This window comes from Etheostoma cragini, chromosome 15 (assembly GCF_013103735.1).
Source record: "Etheostoma cragini isolate CJK2018 chromosome 15, CSU_Ecrag_1.0, whole genome shotgun sequence".
In the NCBI taxonomy this organism is placed as follows: Eukaryota; Metazoa; Chordata; class Actinopteri; order Perciformes; family Percidae; genus Etheostoma; species Etheostoma cragini.
In genome coordinates, this window is record NC_048421.1 from 21,749,721 (window position 1) to 21,760,039 (window position 10,319).

A 10,319-nucleotide genomic window follows, 5' to 3' on the forward strand; every position below is an offset into this window, starting at 1 on the left:
TATATATATATATATATACCTAATATGCCTACATATACAGCATGTCCACACAATATATGACTACTGCACAACAAGGACCAACGACACACGCACACACACACACTTCCTCTTTGCATTTGCTGATTATTACAGAGACAACGATGCAGGCGAAGTTTGACTTTATTCCTCAAAGAAATTAAGTTTCTTTTCACTGTGGATTTTGTTCTTCTCTTTAGCAGTTAGCAGCCAGAGACCAGTTCTTTTCCTTCTCAGCACACTACTACAGGGCAGAAGTGTATTTATTGTCGCCCTAAATTCACAATAAATTATTTTAGACGGAAATAAACACAATATGGGGCTCTAACTGGTAAGAGAAGCATGTGCTAGTACGTATGGATCCTATTTTGTGCATTGAAATTGATTTAATCTAGTTTAGTTTTTTTTTAATACCTATAAGGGGAACCATGTTGAGATCATATCTACTCATTTGGATGTCATCTTAAATCATGATGATTAAACCTTAGCTTTCGGCTCAAAAACAACGCGTAAATGTAGCTTTAATTTAGGAGTATTAGCCGTGGGCCTGCTGCAGCCCAAAGTGCTTCCAATCAAGCTCAATAGAGTCAATACTGCAGAGACCAACAATAACAGCTTGATAATGATAAGTGTGTGAAAATATCTTAGTGGATGACGTCACAACAAAAGGCTACAGGGCTGTTTTCTGTTGCAAAGTTTTAATATTATCACAACGTTTGACTTTCAAAAGCCCAAAACACAAGATGTTGACAACACGTATCTCGCTTTTTGCGCGTGCTCATCCACTTCAGTCTGAAATGAGACACTTTAGTAATTAATCCATGACTTCCTCACGCGATATTTCGTGTGCTCGTTGTAAGTGCTGTTATCTATTTTGATAATTATAGATATCCCACTGGAGTAACTTATTGACTTGTCTGGTCGGAGTGACCACATGCAATAGGCATAAACGAATTAAATGAAAATTAATAATTTTAATAATAAAAAACAGCAGCACAGTGTCAAGTCTGCATTTAAATATTATTTATTAGATAGGCTCTGATTATTATCATTCTACATTATAATAATCAAAATAATAACTAGGACTGCGTTAGCTGATTTAAAATAAAACTGAAGTACGGTTGTTGTTTTTTCAGTGTGAACTGAGATATGTACTCAACATAACATCTTCCAGTGTTGTTTATTAGTTTTTCATATTCATATATCTATATGCTGATGTATCGTTTTTAGGAAGCAGTGTTGTGTGCATGGATGTTGTACCCGCCTCCAACATCTCAAATGAAGAAGTAATTTCCCAAACAACAATACGTTGGAAAAAATGTGTTAATGTGTACAACAACATGGAAAATTAACCTACACTGGAAAGCCATAGTTCTCGCGAGAGCACATTTTGAATTTGAATTGCTGAGTCTGGATTTCCAGGCTTCAATTAACCTGTAGTACGTCAGAATGTAATACGGTTAAATAACAACACACACACACACACACACACACACACACACACACAAATGGATAGCTTAAAATAGCGTACTAAGCGGAGATAGTAATTATAGTAATAATAATAATAATTACAATGATAATTATAATAATATAATATATAATTATAATTTTTAGTAAAAACTGTAATAACAATACTAGTCAAACAATTATTTGGTGTTATTATTATTGTTATTATTATTATTACGGCAAATTCCCTCTCTTGCGTGTGTATGTGTGTTTGTGTGTGTGTATTATTATTAATATTGTTATTAGGCCTACGGCCTGGTTCCTCTCTCTTGTGTGTGTGTGTGTGTGTGTGTGTGTTGAAGTTGAAATTTCATGATTTTAGTTTAAATGTTATTGTGTTGTAATTTACACGGATTTGATCCCATAAAGTCCTTTATATACAGGACATATAGGCCTATATCCGGTTATCATTTTTTTTTTTGCTATGATTCTTGAAAAAGTTGATACATGATTTGGTTTGGCCAGCGATGCTAAAATCGTTGCAGGTGGAAGTTTACTTAACACATCTTTACTTTTCTTTTTAAACCCTTCAGTTCCATAAGGCCTGGTTGATATATATACACTAAATGACTAGGCTAATTTATCAAATATGGAAGTTGTCTTGTCGCCTTTCATCCTCTCTAGATGACCCCGTCAGAGGCGCTCGGTCCCGGCTGCGCATTGCCCGGCCGTCGGGGCCTGCTTGTCGGCCAGAGCCGACAGGAAGAAGCGCTGTACACCAAGCCGCAGACCCTGGAGCAGGAGCTCCTCCTCAGCCTGCAGCAGAGCCGACAGCGCCGCCTGGAGACCAGCAGGAGCGTAGACCTAACACACCGGTAGGTGAGAAGCTGGAGATGGATAAAACGGCTGCAACCAGAGCTACCTCAACATCTAATGGACTCATGAAGGAGAAGAGGACTATATATGGAGCTGGAACACAGAGAGGGAAAGCTGGGTGTGAGTTGCTGCTCTTTGCTGGAGATGAACATTTCAAACACACACAAACACACACACACACATACACAATGCTTGGTCCACAGGATGAGGAGACAGCAGGATGTAGCCATATAGGCTGATATATTATGGAAAAATCGAATATAAATCTGTATAGCTAGGCCTAAATTTTATTTGATTTCATTTCTCATCCAGGCAACTTGGACTCAGTCTGACTGTCTTCGTCTGGTGAGTGTGTGCCTTTTTCACACAGGAGGTCGTTGATTGAAAGGTCACAGACTGTTTACAGCGTTGCGCTTAATGAAGCTTTATGTATTTATCACTGAGCCTGAAGGCTGTGAACAAATCAGGACTGTAGCAAGGATGTAAAAAAATAGTGAGGTCACAATGCACCCCTCACCTTTTTCACGTTTTATTTAACTGTTCATATATAGCTATATTTTCCAATATTAAGGTCTGTTCATTTATTTTCCTGTTTACCAAAAAGTTGTACAAATTAAAGGGGATTCCATAAAATGTCTTCTTTCAGACTTTTGGAAAAACAAATATCCAAATTATACATTTAGATGTTTATTTTACCCTACTTTGTCCATTTGCGCCTTTAAATGTCTCCTGAATCGACCAAAAGCTATAGCATTAGATAATGCCTTGGATTTTTCTCAGAAATCTCCACTTCAGGAGCATGTGCATACACCACACTTTCATTTCATTCCACAGTTTTCATTCCTCTCCATATTCTGAAGGTTTGAACAAAGGCATTTGTTCAGATAGTCGGATTTATGTAACATTTCTTTCCTTAAAACATGGCAAAAAAGGATTTTTTGAATGGGTGTTGAAACCATGATCTTCATTTACGGAGTGATAAAAGGAGATTTTCAAAATCCCCTCTGTAAAATGTGTTTTTCCTAATATGTCAACAAAATGAAAGACATATTTTGAATCTGGCTTTATCCAATATGCAGATACAGATTCTGCATATTTAGCAAGATAATGCATCATTTTCACATTTAGACGTAAGATTTGTAATACAAAAAATACTTGTCTTAATGTCAGTTATCAACTGGGGTATTTTCATAGGGATGTATATTAGTTACCCCCCCCAACCACCACCCGAACTATTCACCTTTGGTATCTTCCCTTACAATGAGTCTACAGATACTGGAATCCCCTTTTACCCCCCGATATACTCTCAGCATCCTCAGTGATAGCCCTGCAAGAATTATCATCGCTTTTAATTCAAGATCTAAAACGTCTGTATTTGTATGTTTGTTACCAAAAACGTCCTTTTGTGTACATTCTGTGAAGCTGCTATCCTGTCTGCATGACTCTGCGTGCTTTTAACCATGACACATTCACTTAATAAAGTGCTTTGATTTCTCCCGCTGCAGATGCATGTGTTTGAAACAGCAAGTTTAAAAGAAAGTTCCATAAATGATGATTTAATAATCTGTGGTACTGAATTCTTTTTATCCAAATACAGCATGGGCTGTTTGACATTGAAATCTTGAAAGCAGAAAGCAATTCATTTTCTGAACAGTTGAATTCCATGAGTTATTTATGAGTTAGTTGTTATGGTTATGCATTTAGCTTGCCTCTGTAATTTGACTTGAAATGAACCAGTCTGCATGTCAGGGATGGTCCAACTGGGATACACAAGCAGACTAAACGGTACATTTAGGTTTATGTTTCATCAGATACTTGGCACTGTAAATAACACAAGAAATGTAGATTAGTAAGTTGCATATGTTTACCTTCTCTGCTAAAGGAATCCATAAAAACACAACAAATAGAAATGACATTGCAGTACGTACTGCAAACTGTCACATGAGTACTGCCACTGCTGTTGTAGTAATACCAGTGGTGAGTAGTATTCGTCCCAGTGGAACTAGCACCTTGTTGCACCAGCAGTAAGATTAGCAGTAGCTACCAGCTAAAGTATAACATCCTCTCATAGTCATGCCAATGGGGATCCCAACTCTTAACACTTCTGCTGTTCTAGTTGGCTTTCCAACTCACTCCATTCTGTGGGAAACATGTTGGTTCGACTGATGTAATGTTTCCCGTGAGAGCTTTCTAACTTCTATTTCTGAACTTTGACGAGTTCCACTTCCTGTTCATTTAAGTGAAAAGGCAAGAAATAAAGTTGTGCTTGTAACATGCTTTAAACAAGAAAGGCAGTGATATTTAATTAGTAATGCATATATGGACCTACAGTATGTTTTTGCCCGATCACTTTTTAAAGAACTATTCTTTAAGAGATGGCAGAACTAGAAATCATTGCAATAGTACTAGACTGTAGTATTTAGTGTAGTACAAATCCACCATGACATCAAGCTCTCTCAGTATCATCAGGAACACATGCATGGATTGAGCTGAAATAAATGACCCCTGTTGTCTCTGTATTTCTCTTTCCAGACGTACCAAGTTGCTCACTAACGCTCCTTTCACGAATGCACTGCAAACCTGAAGTAATCCAGACCTTGCCTGGCAGAGCTGTATGTGAGAACACACATGTCTGAATCAGTTGGAACAGACACTGAACAATCTTCAGAACAGTAGTCCACAACGTCACTGATGCTACGTCCATTATTTTTACCTATAATGGGGGACCTAATTACTCGGACATTGTCAGACGTTTTTTAAGTGGGCCTGTCTAGTTTTCTGTTACCTGCAGCTTAGATGTTCAAGACAGTTGCTGAAGGGTAGAGTCAGTTTTTTAAATATCATCTCACAGTGGGCCTACATACATAGTTGCAATGGGTTTACACATGCATATGATAGGGTGAGGTTATAAAATCGTGCCGCAGTTGGAAATCTTGGACAGGATACGACAATAGCTCCATGTTGCTCAACCTGACCATCGCCCTGTTTCATCGCAGCACTCTGAGTCATTACATTGCATGAGAAGCGACCCACAGGGCTTCAATGTGGAGCTTTGATCAGGAACACATGGCTGAACTTCCTCTGCTGCTGCAATAGCCAGCTGCTGTCCGTTTGTTAAGAGAAGAGAGGAGGAAAAGACACCGAAGTGAAGGAAACAACGCAGACTGTAATTCAGTGGAGAGAGTGCTGAGTGGGGCACGCAGGAGAAAACAGAAGGAAATAAACAAGGAGAGGAAATGGAAGGGGAGAAGACAGATAGAGAGAATAATTGTAAAGGAAGGAGGGCAGCCTCATTTTCCGAGCTGCAGGTCTAAAGGCGCCATGTTGAGACAGCAACATTTGTGCAGCGCCACACTGTCTCCTGCCTCATCTCTGTCCTGTGTGCCTCCGTGTCCGTCTGAATGCTTCTTTCTTTATCCCATCTGTCTCTCTCTCTCTCACTTTTACTTTTTACCACAGGGGTAATTGACCAATTAGTTTATTGGTGGTTGGAGGAAGTGGAGGAGGAAGTTATGCCAGTGGTGTATGTTTCTACATAGTGTGGTTTTACGGCTGCCTCATTGCCCCTTATTGCCTATTGGTGGTCAACAAAAGACACTCCAAAGGACGGTTCTCGCCTCCTGAAAAGTTTGCCTTCATTGACATCTTTCCTGTCTGTCTCACTCTCTTTTTGTGATAAGCGTTGTCTCTCAAATGCACATGGCTGATTCTCTTTTTTCTTCAGCCCCGTCCACTGAAATGATTCCTTAACGCAAGTCGTGTATTTACTGTCCCATATGCTCTGTTAACTCAGCGTCGATAATCTGCTTCAGATGATCGCGTAACCGCTCCAGACGTTTTTCAAACGTCTTTTCACATCAGGGTCACGCAGTTGGATATTCATTAAGCCAAGCAAAAACCTGGTGCTGAAGGAATTTTACTTGTTAGATATGATTTACTGCAGCAGTCGGACCTCCTGCTGCTGCATTCAGTCACATGCCCTCTTATCATTTGATTATAACCAGAGCAAAGCAATACTGCAAGTCTGAGTTATTGTACCTTCATGACCATTCAACTGTAATTCACTTAACGTGGATTTGCATTTGTCAATCTTTGAGATATACGTAAAAAATGGCCTGATTTCTTTAGGTGATTATGTGTCAAAAAAGGGGAACCCCAGATGTGAAGCAAAGGAGCAATAGAGTTTGTGTTAATGAGTTATGTAAGTCATAAACATTATACAATAAAAAAATGGCACTCGTTCATTCCCTTCGCCATGATCTTTTATAGTCCGAAACTGCACATCCTTAAAAATATTAAAGGGAAAACTCTGGTTTGGCACAACTTGGATTTTTTTCATTGGTGTCCCGTTTCATACTAACCGTCAACGTTGGTGTATTTTAATCATGACTATAGTCTTTCCCTAAATTTAAAGGAATCAAGATTTTTGGAAAGATGCTCATTTGCTTTCTTGTTGAGAGTTAGATGAAACAATCAGTACCACCCTCATATTGTGGTAAATATGAAGCCACCACCAGGAGCTGCTAATTTAACAAAAAGACTGGAAGCAGCAAGCCTGGCTGGGTTTCCAAAGTTACCAAAATCTGTCTAACAGCTGCTCTAAAGCTCACTAATTAACATATCTCGTTAGTTTATTCTGCACAAAAAAGTGTAAAAACAACACCCTCTGGTTTTATACACCGTTAAACTAGTTTGTGGCCCAGACCGAATCAATTCCTGGTGTCTCTGCTTGTTGTCTGGCAACCTCATGTTGATGACAAAGACCCAGGAAGTCATCTGGGCCAACGTTATTATAGTTTTGAATTTTCAACTAGTTTTTAATTTTTTTTTCATTTCAATTTAGTTTCAGTTAGTTTTCTGAGTATGTTTGCTAGTTTTAGTTTTGTTTCATTTTCTCAGAAATTATTTATTTTATTTTTTATGTATTTTGTTTCGTGATTACAGTAGTTTTCCTTTGTTTGTGTTAGGGCCAGGTATAATGTCTTAGAAGTATGTAGCTATGTATAAATACAAATCACATGGTTTGACAACTGCATAGGAATAGCCTTAATGTTTAATGATTACTCTTTGTGCTAATTTAAAGCTTTACTGCGTAACCTTTTGACATTAATGAACGTTACAAACTGTTGCATTCAAGCCAAATGAGTCGCTTAAAAAGCTAATTAAGACTATCAGCTCCACACAACTCTCTCTGTTCAGTAGATTTTGTCGACCGTCGACTTTCCTGAGCAGAAAATCAAGTGAAGATAATCATCTCTTCTGAAGTCCTGGGTTTTTCAATGCTCCCTGTCCCCCTTTACTACTAGCAACTGTGTGGGGGAGGGGTGGGGGCACGTGCTCAATCACGGAAGACTTGTATCATGTGGATGCGCCAACAGTGTTGTTGTCATTACTTAGATTTTCTAATGGGGGCGACAGAAACTACACACTATAGCTTTAAGTTCTGATGTGAAGCAGTAACATCACCTGAAAAGTCAATGTCACCTGTTCAGTTTCTGTAAAAAACAAAAATACTTTTTGCTAATTTTTTAATAATTTTTTAACCTGCCAATATAATGTAGATTCAGTAGTTTAGTTTAAATTTTTCTTGAAGGTTTTTACTTTCAGTAGTTCTGAAAAATATTTTTCCCTGCTTATTTCCCCTGGTCTGGGGAAGAAGTAGTCAGGCAGTCCCTTATATGTTCACACCAGATATGAGAGTGTTATCGATCATTTTATCTAACCTAACAAATACTGTTTTTACCTAAACTTCCAAATGTTAACCATAACGGACAGGAAGGTCATTTGTAAATGAAACACACTGACAATCTCACCATGACCCAGTTGTCAGGGTTACATTTCACTTTCTACAAAAAGATAAATATGAGGCAGAAGATTATGTAAAACAAAGGATTCTTAACAATTAAGACTAGGCAACTAACCAAAGATTGTTGTTATGGTTTGTAAAAAGGAGAAAATTAATTGAAAGTTTGGCACGGAAGTCTCAGTATTGGACAATTCTTACATAGCGCTTTTTTAGTCTTAAGACTACTTAAAGTGCTTTTACATAGTACAGGAACCATTCACACACTGTGGCTGAGGCTGCCGTCTACACTCACGCACATTTACACTCTAAGGGTGCACTCAGGGTTCAGTGTTTTGCCCAAGACAACCTTCCGATTGGCAGGCAACTGCTTTACCCCTGGCAACAGATGCCCCAGACTTGTGTACAAAGGTCAAATGTGCTGAATGCACTTTCATATTGATACATACATAGACATTTCTTCTTGCATTGGCAACAAATGCCGATATTGGATCATCCAGAGATGCTAATTAGTCCTACTGGGCTGTGATGAGAAAACAGTCATCAGCCAATTGTGTACAGTGCATGTACATTGTATGTCCCCATTGAAGCCCCATTGGTTTCCAAAACAATTCTAAACCTGCTGTTGTCACTCATTGAGAAAATCTATGTTCAAGCCGTTTTGATGGAGAGTGTTGTCCTTTGCTCTGTTGTGTGAAATTTCCATAACCAGCTGGAGAGTTTTACTCTGCTGCCGCCAAGAGTAGAGTCCCTGGATTCATACAGGAGCTGTGTGATGTAGGTAGTTTCAAGTTGTTGGGCTGGATGCTTAAGATCACAGGAACCTGAAACTGCCTGAATCACACCTGCCTCCACTGCACACAGCTGCACGCCAACAGACAGCAGAGGAGGAAAGCAAGCTGACTCACCCCTAACCAGCTTATTCTATCACATGTTCTTTGAAATTGAAAATGAAAATGGATACATGTTGGTTTTAACATGTGATGCACCAGAAGTCACAATGAATATATAATTTCTTTGTCTGCAGCAAGGTGCTTCCAAATGTCTTTATACTGTTCTCTCTGGTGTCTGTAAGCTCTTTTCACTGGCTGTATTTAACATGGATCTAATGTAAAACTTACAGCTTTTATATGTGTGTTGTCAAAATGTCAAATGTTAAACATGATTGCCGTTCAGAAAATGTGGGTAAAAATGTAGACAAGCAATATAACATGAACTAGTCAAGGTCATTTCTAAAACAAATTATTCAAAATAAATTCTCTTTTTAACTCAGTTACATGAGTTACCTCGAGAATAGGCATAACTATGAAGGTAAATATGGTGCAAAATGTGAGAGCGCGTAGAAGCGATTTGAGCACTTGTAGAACATGATTTGAGAGCTTGTAAAAAAAATCTGTACTAGTAGATGTGATGTGAGTAATACCCAATGATGGCGGTCCGTCTGCAGCTGCAGGACCTTGAGCTCACGACAGTGTTTCAGTTTGACTGTTAAAAGTGTTGAGACATTTAAAAGGTATTCACAGTATAAAGAACCGGGCTAGCTGCTAGTTAGCTAACGCTAGCTTTCATGCCACATAAATAAGCCAGGCAGAGTTATCCCTCATCTGCCAATAGAAACCCTGCTGTCCCTGGTCGTCCTGTTGGCTCAGAGCTTCACAGACTAAGTCCACAGGTACAAATTAGTTTTCCACCAAATGTACCGCAAGAATAGTTGCAAAGGTCAAGGGCGCAGGCTCGCCGCTGTGTGATGCGAGTGTGATTCCTCCCTGGCATTCATCACAGTCAGTGCCACTGATTGAAAAGCACAAAAGGCGGAGCAGTATAGCCTGTTTGTCCTTTACCGGCAAACGAATTTCAAGAGGACCCATGATTCTGGAGCGTCTACTCAAGGGGGTGAGCATCTCCTCTCTAAGCGAAGCTCCCTTTGGCGCCATTTTGATGCTAATAAGCCATCACCTGCTGTTAGCATTCCAATGACTGACATTAATTTTGGCGTCAATTTGACAGCAATTAACTTTAAAACTGAAGTGTCTAAAGACTCTATTTGTACATTGTTTATTTCTAAAGAAACACAACAATGTATAAAAGGCGCCATTACCTTAAACCTCACGTTATGGCTCAGTAGCAGACGTTTTTGTAAAAATAGGCTAACGATTGTGTCATAACCACAGTAGAGGAA